The 24,128-nt window shown below is 39.6% G+C and overlaps 1 protein-coding gene across 13 annotated transcripts in view; it reads right to left on the bottom strand.

The window, feature by feature from the left end:
• Esyt2 (extended synaptotagmin-like protein 2) overlaps window positions 1-24,128 on the bottom strand; it is a 111,653-nt gene that overhangs the window by 73,891 nt on the left and 13,634 nt on the right. The window lies entirely within an intron of this gene.

Below are 24,128 nucleotides of genomic sequence, written 5' to 3'. Positions count from 1 at the left end.
GCCACAAGGGTGCTTTTAAAAAGAGTACGCAGGACACACATAGTTTGGATTTGGAGATACAGCAGATCACAAGAGACTTTGCACTGGAGAGTGAGAAGATATGATGAATACAACTTTCCTAAATTATAAAGAATCCAGTCCAGCTGGGCGTGGTGGCACACACCTTTAATCCCAGCACTCGGGAGGCAGAGGCAGGTGGATTTTTGAGTTCAAGGCCAGCCTGGTCTACAAAGTGAGTTCCAGGACAGCCAGGGCTACACACAGAGAAACCCTGTCTCGAAAAATCAAAAAAAAAAAAAAAAAAAAAAAAAGAATCCAGTCCAATAACACTGTCCTCTGACTAAAGAAAGTGGACCAGAACCGGGACACTATACTTATCAAATCTGATTATGAAAACAACAGAAAATGGAGTCTGGCCAATTCCTGGACATAGGGTAGGTCACTATCAAGCCATTAATCACCAACAGCTTATACTGGCTCTCATAAGTCCTGAGTGATTGACTGCTCCCCTGGGGTCTCAGCAAGAGGAAAATAAGCAGGGATAGTAAAATTGGTGATGTTATGGCTTTCCTTTGTGTCTACACACAAGCACAAGTAGGCTTTATTTCCCTTGAATCCCATAATATGAAGAATATCTGCTTGAACCACGAAACATGCTAGAGTGAGTAGAAACTGTTATTTCTAAATTAGATAAGCATAAATGCATTGGGGTGGGGTGGGGTACAAAAGCCTTCCAAAATTGAGACAATGACTTAGAAGTTGGGGAAGACAACATTCAATGAGCTAAAGGGTCAGTCGGCGGACTGTTGTACATGTTTGCTTAACTCTTGATGCTATGCTCTGTCATCAAAGGGGCAAATTTTAACCCAAGTCAACCATTTTCCCTAAGGGACAGGATGAAAGAAAGTTCATGGTTACAATGAGGTGAGCAGACAGTCTTGTTAGATTTATCAAATCAGCTCACAAAATTAATTCATTTGCTATCAGTACACTGTCATTTCTTTGTATTACTTTGAAGTAGTTTAGTAGTCAAATCAGGATTGGGACAGTGAGTGGCAGGCAGAGCATTAAAGCAGGTATTTAGATCCTTCTAATTTATTGTGAGGCTCTCTCCCAGTCTACATTTTCCCTCTAAATCAACCAACCACTGGAGGCAACAGATAGATCAAAAGGCAAGTATTGGGTATCTTCTGTTCACTGTCATGGAAACTTCTGCAGCGCAGATGTACCATACTTTCTGTAATTTCAGAGTGAATACCGCAGTGCCGTTTCTGTAGGGCCTAACTCCTGAATATTCTTGCCCTTTGATGTCTGATTGTTCTCACCTGCTTCCCCAAAAGGCCTCTCCTTGCCTGGCCTCCCAACTACTAAATTTAGCTAACAGAGCACTATTCTAGAAAACAGGAACTTCCTTTTCAAGTCACCTTACTGAAGACTTTGATGCCTGAGTGTTTATCAAATAATTTTAACTTCCTTAGCTTGAGCTTCAAAGGCAGTGCAGTCACATTTTCTCTGGGTCACAGCTCAAAGACCCACCTTTATATATCCTGTTGACTACAGCCAGAGCAGCCATGGCTGTGGACATGGAATGATGCTCTTCCCCACCTTCTTCTCCTGACAGCCCTTCCCTAAGAACCAGCTCACTTTAGCTTTGGTCAGCTTCACACAACACTTTACCACCTAAAGACCAACAGTCCTCCACTGAGGTGCTGCAACTCTCTGTAAGTCAACATTTGTCACAACATGACACACAGTACATTACACTACATCTTATTTGTAAATACCATCAAATGAACTTCCAGATTCCAATAATGTCTTCAAAAAGTTTAAGGAGGACTACGTCCTGTAATACAAGCTACAGTCAGATCTCCAACCAATAAAAAGGGGTTAATAGGGACCATGGAATCTTAAAATATTGTTTGCATAGACATATATGTGTTTATATTTGTGTCTCTGTACATATGTATAAATATGTAAATACATAAATATATGTAAATATATGCATAGAACACAAAAAATATGTACTGAACCAGGAACAAAAAAAAAAAAACCCGAATTTTGATTTTCTTTTCTGTTGTTACAGTTTAACTCTTTGTGACAACCAAAAAATTAATTTGCTAATCATTACTTTAAGATCAAGAAATATTGCAAGCTAGGTGTTGGCATACATCTACAATCCTAGCACTAAAGGAGGCAAGAAGGGATAAGCCTGGGTTACGAAGGAGATACTGTCTCAAATCAACAAGGGAAGAAAAAGAAAACAAAAGAAAATGTGGACACTTGTGAACCCTGACTTTCCCCAGTGTTTTTCCTGCCCACATGCTGAACCATGCTCTACCTTAAGAACTCATATATTCATCATTTAGAGACTTGTGTTAGAGAAGGAAGAGCACTGTTTAGGGATCTGATCTTACCTGGATGGTTCCCTAACATTCCACAACTAGACAGCATGTAGCTCCTAAAGCCCTTTGTAGACAAGGATACTAGTGAAACAGGATAGAAAGCAAAGAAAAAAATTAAAGGGACATGAGAATGAAAAGAGCCCTCACTTCAACCTGAATCATGTTTGAGTAATTAATTCATCTGTTTAGAGTCAAGAATTTACACAGAACCAATGAAACTACTGCTTGCAAGTCTGACTCTACCACAAGAAGCAATCTTATATTCAAAACATAACACAAACCTTTGTAACCTTTGACTTTCAAAATTTTAGAACTCCTTTTTCATCTGTAAACCTACTAAATAATATGCCTTGTAAACCACCTTAAAGCCGCTCTTGAAAGCAAAGAAAATTCTTTAGATAAGAGAAGTAAACGTAGCTTAAACTTAAATTTTAAACTTTATTTAATCTTTAAATTTGTTACAAAGCTATACATTCCAACCTTCTTACTGCTTATACTCTTGGGTGTATGAATTTGATGCCTGCACTCTAATGTGTACTCTCCTCTACTTAATGAACTCAACTTTACTTCAGACTGAATAATGCTGACTGAATCTGTAGTAGCAGGAAGTCAACATCCTGGCAGTGTCTGGGTGGGTAGAGGCTGCTGAAGGTAAGTCGAGGTGCACCACTGGTAAGGAGTTGTAACTAGGGAATCTTTTGTTTCATTTTTATTTTTTGACACAGTGGGTCCCTGGCTGATAGCTGCTCATTGTCAAGACCAACCTGTTCTTGAACTCACAGAGATATGCCTGTCTCTGCCTCCCATTTTACTGAGATAAAATGTACAGATTCTGTCCCCAGAACCTTTTGTTTTAAATTTGACCTTTGACCCCGGGTTTCACACTTAAAACTCCTAAATACTCTTGAATTTCCTGACAGACAGGTACATCCCTTCTTCCAATCAGGTGACTCTTGCTGGACTCATGGTTTCAGGATAGGGTTAGATGAAATAAGGGAAGAACTTCCCCCTTTACTCTACTGGGGGAAGTGGGTAGAGGTTGAGCCAATCACTAATGGAATATGATTTAATCAATTACAACTATTTAATGAAACATCCTTTTAAGCTATTTAACAAAACAAAAGGACAGGGTTGTAAAGATTCCAGGCTGCACAACATGTGGGTTTTCCTGGAGGGGACAGTGAAGTTCTGTGTTCCCTTCCAGACTGTCCCCTATGTTTCTCTTCATCTGATTGGTTATCTATATGCTTTGTAATAGCCCTGACAATAAAGCAGTAAACATATTTCTAAGTTCTATAAGACATCCTAACAAATTAATAGAATCAACATAGGAATTGTAGGAACCCATGACATACATTCACATCAAACACACATGACAAGTTACTACATGCAACTGGCTCCTAAATGGGGAAGAGAATTGTGGGATGTAGTTCTTAGTTTGTAACACCCAACACTAACTTCATGTAGACAATGTCAGAAACAAACTGAAGTATAGGATACCCAGACAGTGCCTGCTGGAGAACTTCTTGGCTATAGGAAACCTCTCTACCCACCTCATTTGGTGACCTGAGGTAAAGTATTCTACTGAATATGAGTGTAAGAAAAGGGTTCAAAAATTAAAATATTTGTTATATCAGACCAAACAGAGGGGAGAGGGAAGAAAGGAGAATAGATTAGAATGAGAATTCTAAGTCTCTGTGGCTGACCTGGAGAAGGAAGGAAGAGAATTTTTAAGTCGGGCGGTGGTGGCGCACGCCGTTAATCCCAGCACTTGGGAGGCAGAGGCAGGTGGATTTCTGAGTTCAAGACCAGCCTGGTCTACAGAGTGAGTTCCAGGACAGCCAGGGCTACACAGAGAAACCCTGTCTCGAAAAACCAAAGAGAGAGAGAGAGAGAGAGAGAGAGAGAGAGAGAGAGAGAGAGAGAGAGAGAGAGAGAGAGAGAGAGAGAGAGAGAGAGAGACATCTCATCTAACATCTACAGTTCTCTCCCCTGTGCTTTCCATGTGCAAAAGATACAAGAAGCCATGTGCATCTCTGTATGTCCTGTGGGCTGTACCAGACAGGAAAATGAACAGAGATCTAGGGCCTGGAGAAAAACAGCAAACACTCAAGTCGACAGAATGCCTATACATATAAAATAAACAAATAAAATTGTTTTTTTTTTAATCCACAAGGTTATAATTTTGTTAGTGGTTTGTGTCATAATAATGTAGACTTTGGTCATTATAAGCATGTAACCTGACACACTAAATACTTCTCAGGCTGCTTCCAAACCAGAACATTCAAAATTCTCTCCTAGGTGCTTAGCTACTTAGGAGAAATTTCCTTAAGGCATATGAAACTGCATTAGCCTCTCTCAGTTTTTTACCTGAGACCATAGGCGACCACAATCACTCTATTATATTCTCACAAAGTGGGGCTAACAGAGTTAAGGTAAAAATTTGACTTTCCTATGTTACTGCAAACTGCAAAGGTCTGACTCAAGGACTAGCTGCTTAAGAAGGCCAACAGGCTGAGCTTGGGAGGAGGTGTAGCTCTGACTCCTGATAGCTGAAGGAGGAACAGGAGGTAACAGAAGTGTCTGCTGTATACCAGTGTGTTCAAAGCCATATGTCTAAAAAGTATTCATCTTTGATAATTCACTATGTCTTTGTTATATGAACGACAGATGCCTATTTCAAGGAAACAATAGAATATAATTTTAAGCTAGGTGACTCCTAGTATAGTTTTACAAGATGTATAAAATATCTGAAAGCCAACTGTAGTCAGGGAGAAGGCTCTCACAATATAGCTCAGACTGACTCAAGCTTGTGATCCAATTGCTTTAGTTTCTAAGTGCTGGGTTTTAAGTTTGTCCCAATACGCTTGGCTGAAAACTAATTCTTATATTTCAGTAACAGATAGTACACTGAATTTCACATGTACATCTGGCATACATAATTCATAGAACTGCTTATTTTTAAGGCATTTTATGTTTCATCACATGTATGGCATGACAGCAAAATCTAAGCCAGGACTGATGATATTCAATAGTAGAATCAACACAGTGACAGCTTATAGCCAAGGGTCTCAACCATTTAATGATGTGCATAATGCTTCACATGTAAACACATGTCAAAGAGTCGCCTTTTTTTTTAAGTTAAAGCATATTTTAACAAAAATTTTAAAATCTTTAGACATCCTTTTGTCACTACTAACAGAAAGTCAAACAGTTATTTGATAATCTTGATTTAAACTGGGATTTTGGCATCGGCTACATCAATATCACATGTTAAAATGAGTTCCAAAAGAGGAAACCTGTCTTCAACACAGAAAATCTGGTTGGTTTTTAAAAATTCAAATCCAATACTGCTAGGCAACTGGACACACGTATGTTTTGACTAGAAGGAATCAGAAGATGGATATGCAATTGTAGCACCACACATTTTCTCTGCAATAAATTCAGCTTTGTCATATATACACACACACATATACACACACACCTGTGTGTGTGTGTGTGTGTGTGTGTGTGTGTGTGTGTGTGTGTGTATGATTATGAAAATGGGATTAAGATCTTTTAGAATTAAGATAAGCAACAAAAAAACATAACAGTGTTCCAATCAGAGGTCGCATCAAGGTTAAGTTCTATAGGAGCTAGAGTATGATAGCTCAGTGGTTAATAGCACTGGCTCATCTTCCAGAGAACTTGGGTTTGATTGCCAGCACCCACATAGAGTAGCTCAGTACTGTAACTCCAGTTCCAGGGAACTGATGGCCTTTCTGACCTCTACAGACATCCACATACATTGTGATGTACAGATTCAGATATACACATATGTGAATAAATAAAATAGATCTTAAAAAAGGGGAGATGGGTGTGGTGGCATATGCTTTTAATCTCAGCACCCAGGACAAAGAGGCAAGTGGATCTCTAGGAGTTCAAGGCCAGCCTGGTCTACACAGTGAGTCCCAGGACAGCCAGGATATAGAGAGATCCTGTCTCAAAAAGCAAAGACTAACAACAACAACAAAAGGAATGCTAAATATTGACCAAACTTCAACTTCAGGAAAAAAATAATAAAAGTTTGTGTATCTCTTGATCAATTTCTTAATTTGATTCAAGTCTATTCATTATGTATGCATAATTGCATGTAGAAATCAGGATTAGATCATAAGAGCATTGCAATAGAATTGAAAAATAGACAGTTGGCTTTTGTTGCTAGTCCCTGACAGCTCCTAAATCCCTTGGAATGTTCTGTGTGGTATTTCATAAACAGAAGCGTCTCCTGTTCTAATTGGGTGATATGGTAATCTAAATGAGAAGAGCCCCCATAGGCTCATATATTTAAACACTAGGTCATCAGAAGTGGTGATGGGACTGTTTGGGGAGGATTAAGAGGTACAGCTTTGCTGGAGGAGGTGTCAACTTTGAGATTTCAAAAATCCACCCCATTTTCAGTTAACTGTCCTATTCCTCCTCCCTCTCCTGAGCTCTCTTGAGCTCATTCTCTCTCTCTCTCTTTCTCTCTCTCTCTCTCTCTCTCTCTCTCTCTCTCTCTCTCTCTCTCTCTCTCATTCTCTCATTCTCTCATTCTCTCATTCTCTCATTCTCTCATTCTCTCTGTGTGTCTCCCTGCCTCATGGCTGTGGATCAGATGTGAGTTCGCAGCCTCTGTTCCAGCTCCATGCCTGCCTGCTGCCATGCTCCTTTGCCATCTCTTTCATGGACTAATCCTCTGAAAGTGTAAGCAAGCACCCAGTTAATTGCTTTCTTTTAAAAGTTGTCTTGATCACAGTGTTTTGATGTGGCAATAGAAAAATAACTAGGACAGCTGACTCTTGGTAGGTTTTCAAATAGCTCCAGAAACATTGGGCACTAGAATGACCAAACAGACCTAGAGAGTTGGGGCTTCCAGCTCCATTCCCAACCTCTGGAACTAGAGGGTTGGGGTCAAAATAATACCCAAAGGCCAGTGATGAAGTCAGTCCCGCCTATATACTAGTACCAGATGGGAAAAGCCATTTCTGGGTCCACAAAGCTTCTGGATGGTAAAACACACAGGGATGCTAAGAAGAGTGGTGTGCTTACTCCATGCCCCATCTCAGTAATGCATCTCTTCTGCCTGGCTATTCCCGCAACATATCCTCTATGAGAAACCAATGAAAGTAAATAAAATATACTTTTCTAAGTTCTATGAGCCATTTTAGAAAATTTTCAGACAGAAAGAGAGATTTGTTTGGGGTTTTTTTGTTTGCTTGTTCGTTTGCTTTGGTTTGTTTTTAAAAAAAGAACACTGAACATAAGAGCTGGCTGGAAAGTAATGTGAGTAGGCTGGGTACCCAATTGGTGAAGAGACACAGGGAGCCTACCTCTACACTTCCCTGCCTCGTGGGCTAGAGGAGTTAATGCTCCTTCCCTCCCCCCTTCATAGGCACCTCTGGCCTTTGGAGAAGGCCCACCCTGGCACTGCCTGAATATTGCAATTTCCCCTTTCCCCTTTCATGGTAGCATTCTCCTCCCTCTGAGGAGAACCCCTCCCCAGGGCAGATCCCCGCCTTGGGAACAGGCAGAAAGCACTATACCAAAGCATCAGCATCTCTGAGACCAACACCCCCTTTGATTGATAATCTGTGTTTCCCCAGTGCAGATGGCTCCTGCCCTTTAAGGAAGCAGAGACCGATATCCTTGAAATAATAGAAAGCCCACTCTTGGACTATGGGAGAAGGGCAATTAAGTCCCCAGACAGCGGTCACCAGGTTGTAAAAATACACTAGCTTCTGATAATGCAATAAGATACTTTTCCCAGGTCAGGAAGGTCCCTCTCCAACTGCATGGTTCAGATAGAACAATGAACAAATATTATCAGAGTTGAAGGATGGCACTCCCATTATCTCCTCCCCAGTCATGTAACCTCAAAATATGAGGATCTCAGCTTAATGCATATGCATGCATATATAGGTCTAGATATGGAAGTTGGTTAATCCCATGGAATGGGGTCTTGAACCTGTGAGGTCTGCCACTAACTCTGAGTAATACCACTGTAGAACTGATTTACAGGAAAGCAGGCCACTGCCTACAGAGAATTAGTTGTTGGGTGAAAAAAAAAATCTATACATCAGAAATGCTGTGCTTTAAGAACTCATAATAAGCCCTAAAGGTTTTTGTTTTAAAATAACTATAGAGGTTACAAAAGCAGTTCCCCAATGACTGTCACTACAAGAAAGGCAGGAAATCCAATACCCGCCCCCTTACCTATTCATCAAGTATAACTACCACCAAAAGCAAGGCACAGAACTTTCCAAATTCCATAAATGGTCCCCCTGGATGCTCCTTTACACATGCGCCACCTTCACTGTCCCCTACCATTGCTGGTAAACATGAATCTGTTCTTTATTTCTACAATATCACCACCTTGAGAACAACGTGTATTCAGAACCACACATTTGGTCCTTCTGAGACTGACCTGTGTAGCACAATGTCCTGAGGTCTGCCCTGTTAGTCAGAAGTCTTCTCCAGCACAGCCATAGTCACTGGAAATGGTGAAAGTCATGAAACCAGCACAGCTGTTTGACGCAATTCTACCACAGCTGAGTGGACTGCTACAATCAGTGTCCTTCATTCTCTACCTTTTGGGTTTTTAGTTTCTGTGTGTTACATTCTTGGGGACTTTCTGCATTATGATTCATTTTATGTCGTTCTTTGCCTGTTGCCCTCTCTCTCCCTGCCAAGTCCATTCCTTCACTGCCATTAGAGCCTACTTCTTTGAGATTCCTGTGTATGCTAAAGACCAACTGGAACACTCAGCCTCACAGATTGAACAACTTCTGAATTCTTGGACTTTCCATTGGTAAATGACATTGTTGTACTACCTATCACAGCCTGTAAGTCACTAATAAATCTTCCTACATCTATATAAAGATTCATTCTGTAAGTTTTATTCTTCTAGAAAATCCTTACTAATACACCTCCTAATCTTCACACCAGTTCCACTAACTGGTGATTAAACACTCAAATGTATGAGGACCATTCTCAGCCAAACCACAACAACATTATTTTTTATTTTGGTAGTGGAAAATAGTAATCTTTTTAAAAATTCTGTGGCAAAATATGTTTAACATAAATGATCATTTAATCCATTTTAACTAAATAACTGACATAAAACATACCTTATTTATTAACTCTCAAACCCTGAGACAAATGGCTGAAGTGTCTATTTAACATATCAAAATGGAACTGGTAGCCAGATTCTCCCTGCATCCCTAAGTCCCTACCTATTACAGGGTATGGCTAGCATACCCAGCCCCTTACCTTAAACTTCTCCAGCCCAGGAGCTGGGCTGCCCTTCCCTATATAATCTAACCATTTTGGTTTCCTGGTCTTTTTGTCTACCCTTTACATTCCTGGCCTCTTGGTCTGGGTCTCCCTCTCCTCACTCCCATCTCTTCACATGGCCTGGCTCAGTCTTGTCATGTTCATTCAGGGTTCTCCCAGATGCCTCTGCCGCTGGCTATGTTCCCCTTTTTACCTACAATAAATTTTAAATTTTCTCCTCCACTATACCTAGAACCAGTCACATCCTTTCAGTTTTTATTTCTTTTTTTCATTCATTCAGTGCCAAAACCTGGGATCAAAACAGGCGTTTTTTCATTCACTACTACTGTGCAACTCCTACCACAATCCAAAAGTCTTTTTCATCTTACCACTGTTTATTAATTTTAATCAGGTACTTTCTAAAACATACTAGAACCAAGTAAATATTGCTAGAGAACAAGAAATACATTATTAGTCTAATTCAGTACAAATCAAACATTTAATTATCTAATTGGTAAGAGATGAGTCTTACTGATGAGTTAGAAAGAGAACCCCACTACTATGAACCCCAAATTATCTTCCACATTGGTTATGTCACAACAAGAGTGTGAAGTGAAACAATAAAGATGAAATGTGCATGTGAACAGCTCAGGTGTCTCTCTCTGTCTCTGTCTCTGTCTCTGTCTCTGTCTCTCTCTCTCTCTCTCCCCCTCTCTCTCTCTCTCTCACACACACACACACACACACACCTAAAAACACTGTTAGGAGTTTTCTAAACAGGAAGAACTTGAGTGCTAACTCCAGAAAAGAGTCTGTTAGCATGGTGAGTGAGTATTCTGCATCTATTCTCCTAGAAGTATGGTTAAAAGGTTGAGAAAACCAAATAAATGAGGCTGAAAATGCTAAGCTAAGGGGGGGGGGGTGTCTCAATGACAAGGGGACAGGAACTTAAGTCTGGGACAGCTGGGCCCAAGAAAGAAAGCTACCTCTCTAATAAGGAACACAATAAATTCTTAAGCTCCCAAAGATAAGATTCTTCTAGTTCCCTAAAGAGCATATTAGAGCTTTTGCAAGGTTTTGTACTGAGAAAGCTCAAAACATATTCTGAGAATTTAATGATGGCTCAGTGACCTCTGGCAGCTGCAAACTGCGGCATGAGACAGAGAAAGCAGAGCTTGCCCTGCAGCAGCTGGTCAGGTCTGTGAGCTCATGTCAGTCCTGTGGGTCTGGAAGACACTGTTTTCTTGGAGTTTTTCATCACCTGGCTTTTATAATCTTTTTGCTTACTCTTTGAAGACCAAACCTACATATAATAGGAATAGAAGAATAAACCCAGTTTAAAGGCATAAAAATTATTTTTTAACAAAATCATAGATTTCTCAAATATATAAGGACAGAGACACCTAAATACAAGAAACATAGAACATCTAATAGAATCAGAAAAGAACCTCCCCACATTATATAATAATCACAGAAAAAAGAAAGAACATTGAAAGCTGCAAGAGAGAACATCCGCATCTCATATAAAAGGCAGGCGCATTCAACGGCCCCCAACTTTTCAATAGAGACGGGAAAAGCCAGAAGAGTCTAGAAATTCTGAGAGATTACAGAAGCAACTCGGAGTGTTACATTCAGCAAAACTGTCATTTGGGATTGAAGAAGAAACACTCTCCATAATTAAAACAAATTTAAGGAATCCATGACCACTAAGTAAGCTCTACAGAAGATGCTAGAAGGAAAACTTCAGTTTGAAAAGAAGATAAAAACACATCCAAGAATGAAAATAAACAGCTCCAGATCAGTTAAGAAAAATGAGACGTAAACATCACTATAACAAAATGACAGAAATTAATATACGTTGTTCAATAAAATCTATTAATATTAATGGTCTAAATCTCCCAATGAAGAAATGCAGAGTAACTGGAGTAAAAAAGGAAGAAAAGAAAAGAATCTTCGACAAGGGAGCTAAAACCATCCAGTGGAAAAAAGACAGCATTTTCAACAAATGGTGCTGGCACAACTGGTGGTTATCATGTAGAAGAATGCGAATTGATCCATTCCTATCTCCTTGTACTAAGGTCAAATCTAAGTGGATCAAGGAGCTCCACATAAAACCAGAGACACTGAAACTTATAGAGGAGAAAGTAGGGAAAAGCCTCGAAGATATGGGCACAGGGGGAAAATTCCTGAATAGAACAGCAACGGCTTGTGCTGAAGATCGAGAATCGACAAATGGGACCTCATGAAACTGCAAAGCTTCTGTAAGGCAAAAGACACCGTCAATAAGACAAAAAGACCACCAACAGATTGGGAAAGGATCTTTACCTACCCTAAATCAGATAGAGGACTAATATCCAATATATATAAAGAACTCAAGAAGGTGGACTCCAGGGTGGGAGGGTATGGGGGACTTTTGGGATAGCATTGGAAATGTAAATGAGGAAAATACCTAATAAAAAATATTTTAAAAAAAGTAAAAAAAAAAAAAAGAGAGAAGGTGGACTCCAGAAAATCAAATAACCCCATTAAAAAATGGGGCTCAGCAGAAGTGGATGATCACAGTCAGCTATTGGATGGGTCACACAGCCCCCAATGGAGGAGCTAGAGAAATTACCCAAGGAGCTAAAGGGAACTGCAACCCTATAGGTGGAACAACAATATGAGCTAACCAGTACCCGGGAGCTCTTGTCTTTAGCTGCATATGGATCAAAAGATGGCCTAGTTGGCCATCACTGCAAAGAGAGGCCCATTGGACTTGCAAACTTTATATGCCCCAGTACAGGGGAACACCAGGGCCAAAAAGGGAGAGTGGGTGGGTAGGGGGTTGGGGGGGTGGGTATGGGGGACCTTTGGGATAGCATTGAAAATGTAAACGAGGTAAATACCTAATTAAAAAAAATGGGGCTCAGAGCTAAACAAAGAATTCTCACCTGAGGAATACTGAATGGCTGAGAAACACCTGAAAAAATGTTCAGCATCCTTAATCATTAGGGAAATGCAAATCAAAACAATCCTGAGATTCCACCTCACACCAGTCAGAATGGCTAAGATCAAGAATTCAGGTGACAGCAGATGCTGGCGAGGATGTAGAGAAAGAGGAACACTCCTCCATTGTTGGTGGGATTGCAGGCTTGTGCAACCACTCTGGAAATCAGTCTGGCGGTTCCTCAGAAAACTGGACATGGTACTACCGGAGGATCCTGCAATACCTCTTCTGGGCATATATTCAGAAGATGTTCCAACTAGTAAGAAAGAAACATGCTCCACTATGTTCATAGCAGCCTTATTTATAATAGCCAGAAGCTGAAAAGAACCCAGATGCCCCTCAACAGAGGAATGGATACAAAAAATGTGGTACATTTACACAATGGAGTACTACTCAGCTATTAAAAAGAATGAATTTATGAAATTCCTAGGCAAATGGTTGGACCTGGAGGGCATTATCCTGAGTGAGGTAACCCAATCACAAAAGAACTCAAATGATATGTACTCACTGATAAGTGGATATTAGCCCAGAAACTTAGAATACCCAAGATATAAGTTACAATTTGCAAAACACATGAAACTCAAGAAGAACGAAGACCAAAGTGTGGACACTTTGCCCCTTCTTAGAATTGGGAACAAAATTCCCATGGAAGAAGTTACAGAGACAAAGTTTGGAGCTGAGACAAAAGGATGGACCATCTAGAGATTGCCATATCCAGGGATCCATCCCATAATCAGCCTCCAAACGCAGACACCATTGCATACACTAGCAAGATTTTGCTGAAAGGACCCTGATATAGCTGTCTCTTGTGAGACTAGGCCGGGGCCTAGCAAACACAGAAGTGGATGCTCACAGTCATCTACAGGGCCCCCAATGGAGGAGCTAGAGAAAATACCCAAGGAGCTGAAGGGATCTGCAACCCTATGGGTGGAACAACATTATGAACTAACCAGTACCCTGGAGCTCTTGACTCTAGCTGCATATGTATCAAAAGATGGCCCATTGGACTTGCAAACTTTATATGCCCCAGTACAGGGGAACGCCAGGGCCAAAAAGTGGGAGTGGGTAGGTAGGGGAGTGGGGGGGGAGGGTATGGGGGACTTTTGGGATAGCATTGGAAATGTAAATGAGGGAAATACCAAAGAGAAGAGAAGAGAAGAGAAGAGAAGAGAAGAGAAGAGAAGAGAAGAGAAGAGAAGAGAAGAGAAGAGAAGAGAAGAGAAGAGAAGAGAAGAGAAGAGAAGAGAAGAGGACTCATCCTTTTGTTGCTTCCAGGAAGTGCCCTTCATAATCAAAGAAACTCATCACCCTTCAGCTAAAAAGTGGGAGATCTATTCCAAGCAAATAGAACAGAGAAACAGGCAGGTATATCTATTCTAATTTCTGACAAAATAGACTTCAAATCAAAAATAGTCAGAATAGATAGGGAAGGATACCACATACTCATCAAAAGAAAAATCCACCAAAAGGATATTGCATTTTTTAACATCTATGTCCCAAACACAAAAGCACACGTTTATTTAAAAAAACAAAAACTACTACAGCTTAAATCATATATTGACCCTCACACACTGATTTTTTTTTAATTATTATATGTAAGTACACTGTAGCTGTCTTCAGACACTCCAGAAAAGGGAGTCAGATCTCGTTACAGATGGTTGTGAGCCACCATGTGGTTGCTGGGATTTGAACTCCGGACCTTTGGAAGAGCAGTCGGGTGCTCTTACCCACTGAGCCATCTCACCAGCCCCAATTTTTTTTTTTCCTCACACACTGATAATGTGAGACTTTAATACCCCACTATACTCCACTCTCATGAATAGCACAGATCATCCAGATTAAAAACAAAACAAAGAAATAATGGAACAGATGTCATAAACCAAATGAACCTAACAGATATTTGTGGAACATTTCTTCTTCACTGCACCTCATGAGATAGTCTCCAAAACTGACTACACACTCACACAGTGAGGCTCAATAGATACAAGAAAATCAAAATAACACCCTTGCATCTTATCTGACCACCACAGATTAAAGTCAGGCATCAACAACAGAAACAAGAGAAACCTTATAAACTTAGGGAAACTGAACAACTTTCTACTAAATGAATAAATGGATCAAGACAGAGATTAAGAAATGAAACACTTTCTAGAATTAGGTGAAATTAATACACAACAAATCCAAAAGTATGGGACTCAATGAAAGCAGTTCTAAGAGGCAAGTTCATAGCACTAACTGCCTACATTTAAAACCAACCAACCAACCAACCTGGGGAGAGCTCAAACTTGCAACTTAGCTGCACACCCGCTCTAGAAAAACAGAAGAAATCACACCCAAAAGGAGTAGATGGCAGGAAATAACCACTAAGTAATGTTTAAAAATAAATAAATAAATAAAACAAGAAAACAAAAAAATACAAACATTAATGAAACTAAGTTGATTTGAGAAAAAAAAATCAATAAAATTGACAAACCCTTATCCAAATTAACTAAAAGGTGGAGAAAGAAGATCCAAATTAACAAAATTAGAGATGAAGAGGGGGACATAACAACAGACACCATGGAAATCAACACCAAAAGCAATCAATCTACACATTTAGTTCAGTCCTTACCAAAATCCCAGGGTGATCCTTCAGAGAAATTGAAAATAATTTTAAATTTCATCTGGAAGCAAAAATAACCCAGGATAGACAACACAACCATGAATAATAAAAGAACTGCTGGAGGTGTTACCATCCTTGATTTTAAGTTAATCCTACAGATGGTGTACAGCAATAAAAATATCATGTTACTGGCTTAATCACTGACACATTGATCAATAGAACAGAATTAAGAACCTGGATATAAGTCCCCTAATTATTTTATAAAGAGGCAAAAACAAAACAAACAAACCCACATTGGAGGAAAGAGTTTATCTTCGACCCACGGTCATAGCTACATGCAGGAGAGTAAAACCAGATTCTCAACCCTCCCTGGCATAGACCTCAGGCACCAATACAAGACCTGATACCCTGAACTAGGTAGAGAAGAAAGCAGGGAATACACTTGAAATTATAGGCACAAGAAAAAACTTTCTGTAGAGTAGGCGTTAACAACTGATAAATAGGACCACATGAAATAAAAAGCTTCTTTGCAACAAAGAACTGTCTCATTCCAGGGAAGAGACAGTTAACGAAATGTGTGAGGATTTGGGGCAGACAACTTTATATTTGACAGAAGGTTAGTTTCTACACAAAAACTAAAAATCTAAACATGAAGGAAAAAACAGTCTAATTAAATGTTGGAGCAAGGAACTAAACAGAGCTTGGGAAAGATGAAAAACAAATAGATGAGAAACATTTTTTCAAACATGCAACTTCTATCTTGGTCAGGGTTTCTATTGTGAAGGAACACCATGACCAAAAGCAACTTGGGGAGGAAAGGGCTTATTTAGCTTTATAACTCCACATTGCTGTAATCACTCAAGGAGGATAACGCAGGAACTCAAACAGGACAGGAACTGGAGGCAGGAGCTGATACAGAGGCCATGGAGGAGTGCTGCTTACTGGCTTGCTCAGCCTGCTTTCTTATAGCACTCAGGACCACCAGCTCAAGGGTGGCAACACTTACAATGGACGGGACTCTCCCCAGTTAATCACTAATTAAGAAAATGTCCTACAGGCCCCCCTACAGCCCTATCTCATAAAGGCAATTTTTCAATTGAGGTTCCCTCTTGTCCAATGGACTCTAGCTTGTGTCAAGTTGACATAAAACTAGCTAGGACATCAGCCATCAGGGAAATGCAAATTAAAACTACTTTAAGATTTCATCTTACCCTGATCAGAATGGCTAAGATTAAATAAGTTTTTTAAAAAGTTAGAAAAGAAAACACTTATTCCTTGCTAGCATTAGTGCAAACTAGTTCAAACATGTAAATCAGCCTGAGAGTTACTCAAAAAGCTAGAAAGAGATCTATCACATGATTCTACTAAACTACTGTAGTAGTTTACTTTTTTGTTGCTGTGATAAAACACCACGACCAGAAGCAGTTTATAAAAGGAAGAAGTTTGCTTAAGATTATGGTTCCAAAGGGGTAAGAGTTCATCACTGAAAAGAGGCATAGTAGCAAGTGGCAGGAAACAAGGAAGGAGCGGGAACCTGAGAGCTTGTATCTTCAATACAACCACAAAGAAGAGAGGGACATTAGGTGAGTGTGGTGGTTTGAACAGGAATGGCCCCCACAGAATCATGTGTTTGAATACATGACTCATAGGGAGTGTGGCACTATTAAGAGGAGGTTAACTTGTTGGAGTAGTAGGTGTGGCTTTATTGGAAGAGGTATAGCACTAAGGGGTGGGCTTTGAGATCTTGGTAACTCAACCCAGTTTTGTGCCTGCTGGCTTTGGATCAAGCCATAGAACTCTCAGCTCCTTCTCCAGCACATCTGCTTGCACACTGCCATGACGATAATGGACTAAACTTCTGAACTATTTGACAGCCCCAATTAAACATTTTCCTTTATAAGAGTTGCTGAGATCATGGTATCTCTTTCACAGCAATAAAACCATAACTAAGACAGTGAAGCTATATAGTTTTAGTTCATCCAGCAAGGCTACATTTCCTGGATTTTCCCATTAGATTCCCACCACCAACTAGGGACCATATGTTCAATGCCTACAGTGATGGGAGACATTTCTCACTCAAGCCAACATAACTATTCTTGAGCAAACATTCAAAGGACTCTATCTTACTACAATGATACTTGTTCATCCAGCTTCATGGCTGCTCCTTAACAATAGCCAAGAAACAGACAATGAATGGATAGTGAAAATGTAGTACATTTACTAGATAGTGTGTTTCTCAACTGTTATGAAAATGATACCACATAACGCAATCACAAAACATGGAGAAAACAAGTTGGTATTCATCCTGAAGCTTTATCCTTTCTAGTTAGCTCTCATCGTGGTGGAAGGTCTTATGCATGCTACTGGAGAAGAAAAGGAATCATCAGTCTTACCCAGCTTTGAGCCCTGTGAGCTATAACAACTAGCTTGGTCAGGCAGGTCCACAGGTTCAATAGTGGCAAGAATGCTGTGGGAGAAACTGTTGTGGTTTGAATGAGAATGGTCTTCATTGATTCATATACTTGAATACTTGGCTCCTAGTTGGTAGAACTATTTGGGAAGGACTGGGGTATGGCCTTATAGGAGGAGGTGTGTCACTGGATGTGGGCTTTGAGATTTCAAAAAACTCATGCTATTTGTATTTAATTTTCTTCCTCTGCCTGCTGACTGTATCTCAAGACATAAGCTCTCAGCTACCTCTCCAGTGCCAGGCCTGCCTGCCTGCCTGCTGTCATGCTCTTTGCCAAAATGGTATGGCCTTCACTACCCCAGAAATCATGAGCCTCATATTAAATAATTACCTTTATAAGTTGCCATAGTCAAAGTATTTTGTCAGGACAATAGCAAAGTAACAAATAGAATTCCGCAGTGAGAGTAGAGTATTCCTCTGACAGACCTGACCATACCGTGTTCGTTCGTTCGTTCTTTCTTTCTTTCTTTCTTTCTTTCTTTCTTTCTTTCTTTCTTTCTTTCTTTCTTTCTTTCTTTCTTTCTTTCTTTCTTTCTTTCTTTCTTCCTTCCTTCCTTCCTTCCTTCCTTCCTTCCTTCCTTCCTTCCTTCCTTCCTTCCTTCCTTCCTTTCTTTTTTAGAAGTATAAAGACTTTAGAACTTTGAACTAGGAGATTGGTTGAATATTCTAAGTGAGGTTTGATGGACTATCCTAATAGGAGCATAGAAATTGTAATTGTTGAAAGCTATGTAGACCATGGAGGCCTCAGCTCAAGAAATTTCAGAGGAACAGCATTAGCACATGGGCTAAAGACCATTCTAGTGGTATTTTATCAAGAACAGTAGCTAGATTTTACTCTTGTCCTAAAAATCTGCCTAAGACTAAATTAAAACATTTTGGATTAATTTCTTTGACAGAAACAATTTCAAGTATTGACTATATCACACAGTTACTAATGATCACTCTTATGCAGACCTACAATGAAAAAAGAGCAAACAGCACAAGAGAAAATAAACATGTACAATTTAAAAGAGCACCAGGAAATTTCATGTTGGAGCCAAAACTTGTGTTGACAGAGATAAGGATAAATGTAATAAAAGGAGTGTGCCCTTGGGTCAGAACCCACCCAGGTAATCCTGCAATCTGTGGGGGGAGAAAAAAAAAAGCCTAAGGAATTATATGTTCCTAAAGAGCAACAACAAATCATAGCTTATGCAAATACAATCCGAGGAAGAGGACAGGTTTCATCCCAAGCAGGCCTCAGAACTTGACAGCATCATCCATGTGGTTCTGGTTTTACTCCATGATTGAAGAAAGCTACTGAGGCTAGGTGTGTACCAGGAGGATGGAGGCCCAGAGAGGACACTGCATCGAGCTGTGAAAGTTAGAAGTCTAGATTGCACTGGAGACTCCAAAATATTGGTGCCAGAGCTGAGGGATATCTACCTGAGAGATGTGGGAAATATTAAAAAATGGCACCATCCAGTACTATACTCAACTACTCCCTGCCCTGGCAGTCTCACCATTTCTAGGCCAGCCCCAGGTGTCAGTCTTCCCAGCTCCAGTTAACCTGCCTCAGAGCCTCGTTTCTTCTCAGCCATCTACCCACTGCAGCTAGTTGACACAAATCCCTTTAACCCAGTAAATCAAAACTCTAGAAGCTTATAATTAATCAATCAGATTTACATATCAATAAATTCTCGGGCTGGCAAGATGGCTCAGTGGTTAAGAGCACCAACTGTTCTTCCAAAGGTCCCAAGTTCAAATCCCAACAACCACATGGTGGCTCACAGCCATCCGTAACAAAATCTGATGCTCTCTTCTGGAGTGTCTGAAGACAGCTACCGTGCACTTACATATAATAAATAAATAAATCTTTAAAAATAAATAAATAAATAAATTCTCAATTCAGAAGATGCCCACACAATAATTTCAGAGCCAGTTAATAATGATACAAGCTGCCCAACTACATTAGACAAATTATCCCAATTATTCTATCCTTTTATGATATTCATAGCTACCTGTGGCTATTTAAAGCCACGTGGAATCTGGATCATCTTCCTCTTCCTTCATCTTCCTGTCCCTGTCTATCTCTTAAACTCTTAGCTCTGCTTCCCTTTTCCCTGTCCAATCACAGGCTTCTTGTTGTATTAATATTTAAGTTGGGGGAAAATTCTGCTACAGGGAGAGCTACATACAAGGAGTAGAACCAGCCCAAAAGAGAGAAGTATGTTCCAGTCAGCAAAGCTAGAAGAATGGAGCTATTTAATCCTTGGACATCAGACATGGAGTTACAGGATTTGGAATTACCTCTGTTGGAATTTGGTCATGCTTTGGTCCAGTATTTCCTCACTATGCCCATGTCACCAGTTTTGCAAGAGCAATATAAATTCTGTACCATTGTATATAATTTATATGTTGGAAGTATGTAATTTGCTTTTTGATTTTACAGGGTGTTATAATTAAGAGATTGCTCTTACCTCCAAAGAGATGATAGGCTCTTAAACAGTCTTGAGACTGAAAGACTACGGGGAGTTGTGAATTTGATTTAAATGTACTTTGTATTATCATATGGCTATAAGCCTACAGGAGCCAGGGGCTGGACTATGGTGGTTTGAATGCTTTGTTATGGCAATAGAAAAGTAACTAAGATGGTAATCAAGCATCTCCCTGTCCCAGACAGGGAGAGGGAAAGGGACAGGGAGAAGAACAGGGAAAGGGACAGGGAGAGAGAGATGCCTGATTTAAAGGCCTAACCCATGAAATGGAACCCATATCCCATACATTAGCAGGCCCAAGAACCTGTGGCTAGATAGTCATAGGCACTATTACTATTCTTCTAAATGGACATGGTATTAAAATGAATCTTATGACTTGTTGCTGTATCCATAGAATTATAAATCTCTCAGCCCACATCTGAAGTGTTTTTGCAGATGTCAATTAATGGGGGAGGGGGAGACAGACAGACAGACAGAGAGACTGACTCCCTTCCCTGTAAGCTCAGGGATCACTTCTGAAGAGGGAGTGGAAAGATTTGTTAGAGGTGGATGACCAAAATGAAAGTGTTTTCCACATAATTGGACAGCTGTACATATGAATTCACAACAGTTGTGGAAGCAAACAGAAAACACTAAAATTCCCAGCATGCAATGGGAGATAAGCATGAAATCCTATGCCTAGCTTAGGAGTTATTAGCAATTTCTAATTGTTGGAACAAGAGAAGTCGGTTTTCTTTAAGGGTGTGATTCCTGTTAGGTTAACTGTGTTCAGGGTAGCAACCCTCCCCCCAAAGAGTATTTGAGGAACACAAATTAATTTGATGAATCTAAAGAAAAAAAGAGGACATGAAGTTGCCTAAGTAGATTTAAAAGAAAGGAGGAGAGTAAAAAGATCAAAGTAAATCATATACAAGTTCTTAAAGAACCAATAAAATATTATTTTTAAATTTTTTAGATTTATTTATTTTTATTTTCTGTGTAAGAAATGTTTCACCTGTATGTATAGGTATGTGCACCATATGTATACCTCGTGCCCAAAGAAGACAAAGAGGCCACTGGATCCCTTGGAACTGGAGTTAGGGATGGCTGTGAACTACCATATGGGTGTTAAGACTCAAATTCTTGTCTTCTGCAAGAGCTGTAAGTGCTCTTATCTAGTGGTTCATCTCTCCAGCCTTAAAAATGTAATTAAAAAAAAAAAAAAGCATAAGCTGCGAGTGGTAGTACCATGCCTTTATAACTAATACTTGGGAAGCAGAGACAGGAAGATCTCTGAGTCTGAAACTAGCCTGATCTATACACTGTGTTCCATGACTAAAGAAATGCTGTCTCAAAAACAAACAACCAAATGGCTAAGGGCTGGTAAGATAGCTAAGTTGGGTAGCACTTGCTACCAAATTCAATTCCCAGAATCCACATGGTAGAACCAACTCCTGCATGATGTTCTTTAATTTCTAAGCATATGCCATGGCACATGTGTGTCTTCACATACACAAGACACATACACACAGAGACACACATATAATATTTTAATATACCACATAAATTAAACTAGACACAAAAAAATCACATTCTGTATAATCCTATTTTTATATGAACTACCCAGAGTAGATTCATGGCAGGCATTTTAAAAGTGATCCTATAACCTCCCATCCTGACCTCCAGTGACCTACTTTCAAATCATCTTTCTTGGCAGAGCCACCATTTCTACACCTGGAGCTGTCATCCACCCCCTTTCTATTTTCCCCTGCCAGCACCATTTCCATGAAACTTTGCCTCTTCTTCATCTTCAGACCATCTGGCTGTTACTGCCAAGCCTGTCTTTAAAAAAAAACAAAAACAAAAACAAAAACAAAAACAAAAACAAAAACAAAAAACACCACTCTAGTCCATATTTGATGTTTACCTAGGGTCTGGCATCTAAAGCTAAACTCTTCTACCATGTATTTCAGGGCCATGCTTTGCTGTTGAGATCTCTCAGTTCTCAGAGCTGCCTTTCTGCCAATTATGTGGACCTTTTTATTATACCTGGTTGGATGTATTCTATATTAAAACATTCAGTTCTTAGGTACTAGGGCTACAATGGAAAATGGAAATGACCTAGTGATAGAGTATTTGCTACCATGTACAAGGATCCTAGATTCAACCCCCAATAGTGTACAAACAAAAATTTGGTAGATAAATTATTTTCTTTTTTTCCCCGAGACAGGGTTTCTCTGTAGCCCTGGCTGTCCTGGAACTCACTCTGTAGACCAGGCAGGCCTCGAACTCAGAAATCCACCTGCCTCTGCCTCCCAAGTGCTGGGATTAAAGGTGTGCACATGCACCACCATGCCTGGCTGGTAGATAAATTCTTAGCAACAACATAAAATAGTCAAACTATGGTTTAAAAAAAAAAAAAAAACTTCAGGGCATCTAGGTCTACTTCAAGAACACATTTGCTTGCCTGTGCCTAGCATTTCACTGAACCTTGCCTTAACTCCAACCTCACAGGGTATAGTGAGGCTCATTTCAATTCTTTCTGTTGAAAACACCAGTTTATCCAAAAGCACAAAATTAAGAAAGGTGGATCTCACTGAGGTGTGACTCACAAGGACCAGATCCAGAGTCTGAGCTCTTGGTTTCTGCTGGCTGCTTCTCACAATTAGCAACACAAACTTACAGAAGGACAAGACAATCCAGCAAGTCTCAGAAATCCTAAAGCAACTATCATTTTATGGTTCTACATAAAACCACTATTTGAGATGAGAACATTCTTGTCAACAAATTTAATATCGCCCACACAGGAAGAACATTCTGGAGTTATGACTCATTGTGGATGGAATGTCTTTTGTAAAAGTCATTTTTTTTTTATAAAAAGAGCTGGGGATAAACCTACCATGTCATTTTTTTAAAAGGCAACTTTATTTCTTGTGTGTCTGAGTATTTTCCCTGCATGCAAGTCTGTGTACCAATTACACGTCTGATGCCTGTGGAGGCCAGAAAAGAGCTCAAATCCCTTGAAATTGGAGTTATAAACAGTTGTGAGCCTAGGAATCAAACCCAGGTCCTCCAAAAGAGCAGCCAGAACTTTTCACCTCTTGGCCATCTCTCGAGCCTCTCTATGGTGTCTGTCTTACCATTCAAAACAGAACATTGCTTTCCACCTAGACTTTTATTATAAAATTATTGTTATTCTAATGTGTTTAAAAATCGTTCATATAGCTTTTAAGCAACTCAAGTATTCTTTTGTAACTTGAAAAAAAAAAAAAAAACAGAAGAAATCACTCAGAATCTAGCTTTATCTTTTCTGACCACATAATACCTAACACTCTTGTTTTTCACATGTCTCTATTAAACAAATAAGCAATATTTCCATAAGACAGGCAATATTCCAAAAAGTCATAGTCATGTTTCTGAAGATTAAAAAGATAATGCCCTCAAAATAACGTCCAATAGAGAAAGGAAAATAAATAAAGTAAAATGTTGTTCTCTAAAAAACAAAACCACACTTGTGTAGCTTGATTAGCTAACTGTAACTTCCTGAATGTGGAGTACTGAACATCAAGGGCCTGAATTACTTACATCTATCGTTAGTCTCCTGAGAAGGTATTTATTACCTAACTCTGTATCTACCCAACAGCCTTCTGATTATAAAGCTGAATCTTTGGAATGTACTAACTTAGAGTACTAGCTTCCATCAATCCAAAAGTTTAAAATGTCATTAGACCGATCAGAAACCTGGAAAAGAACTACTTTACTTGGTTATAAACTGTTTACTAGAGGTCCCCATCAATGTATTTGGTATACACCAAGTTAAGACTGTATTTACTCTGAGGGTATAATAGCTCATGTAATCACTATGTAATGGGAAGGATGAGAATGCCCTAAGTCTCTGTTGGAATTGTAATCAATTTTC

The sequence above is a fragment of the Mus musculus genome, chromosome 12 (genome assembly GCF_000001635.26).
Source record: "Mus musculus strain C57BL/6J chromosome 12, GRCm38.p6 C57BL/6J".
Lineage (NCBI taxonomy): Eukaryota > Metazoa > Chordata > Mammalia > Rodentia > Muridae > Mus > Mus musculus.
This window is presented reverse-complemented; position numbering and strand designations above follow the sequence as displayed.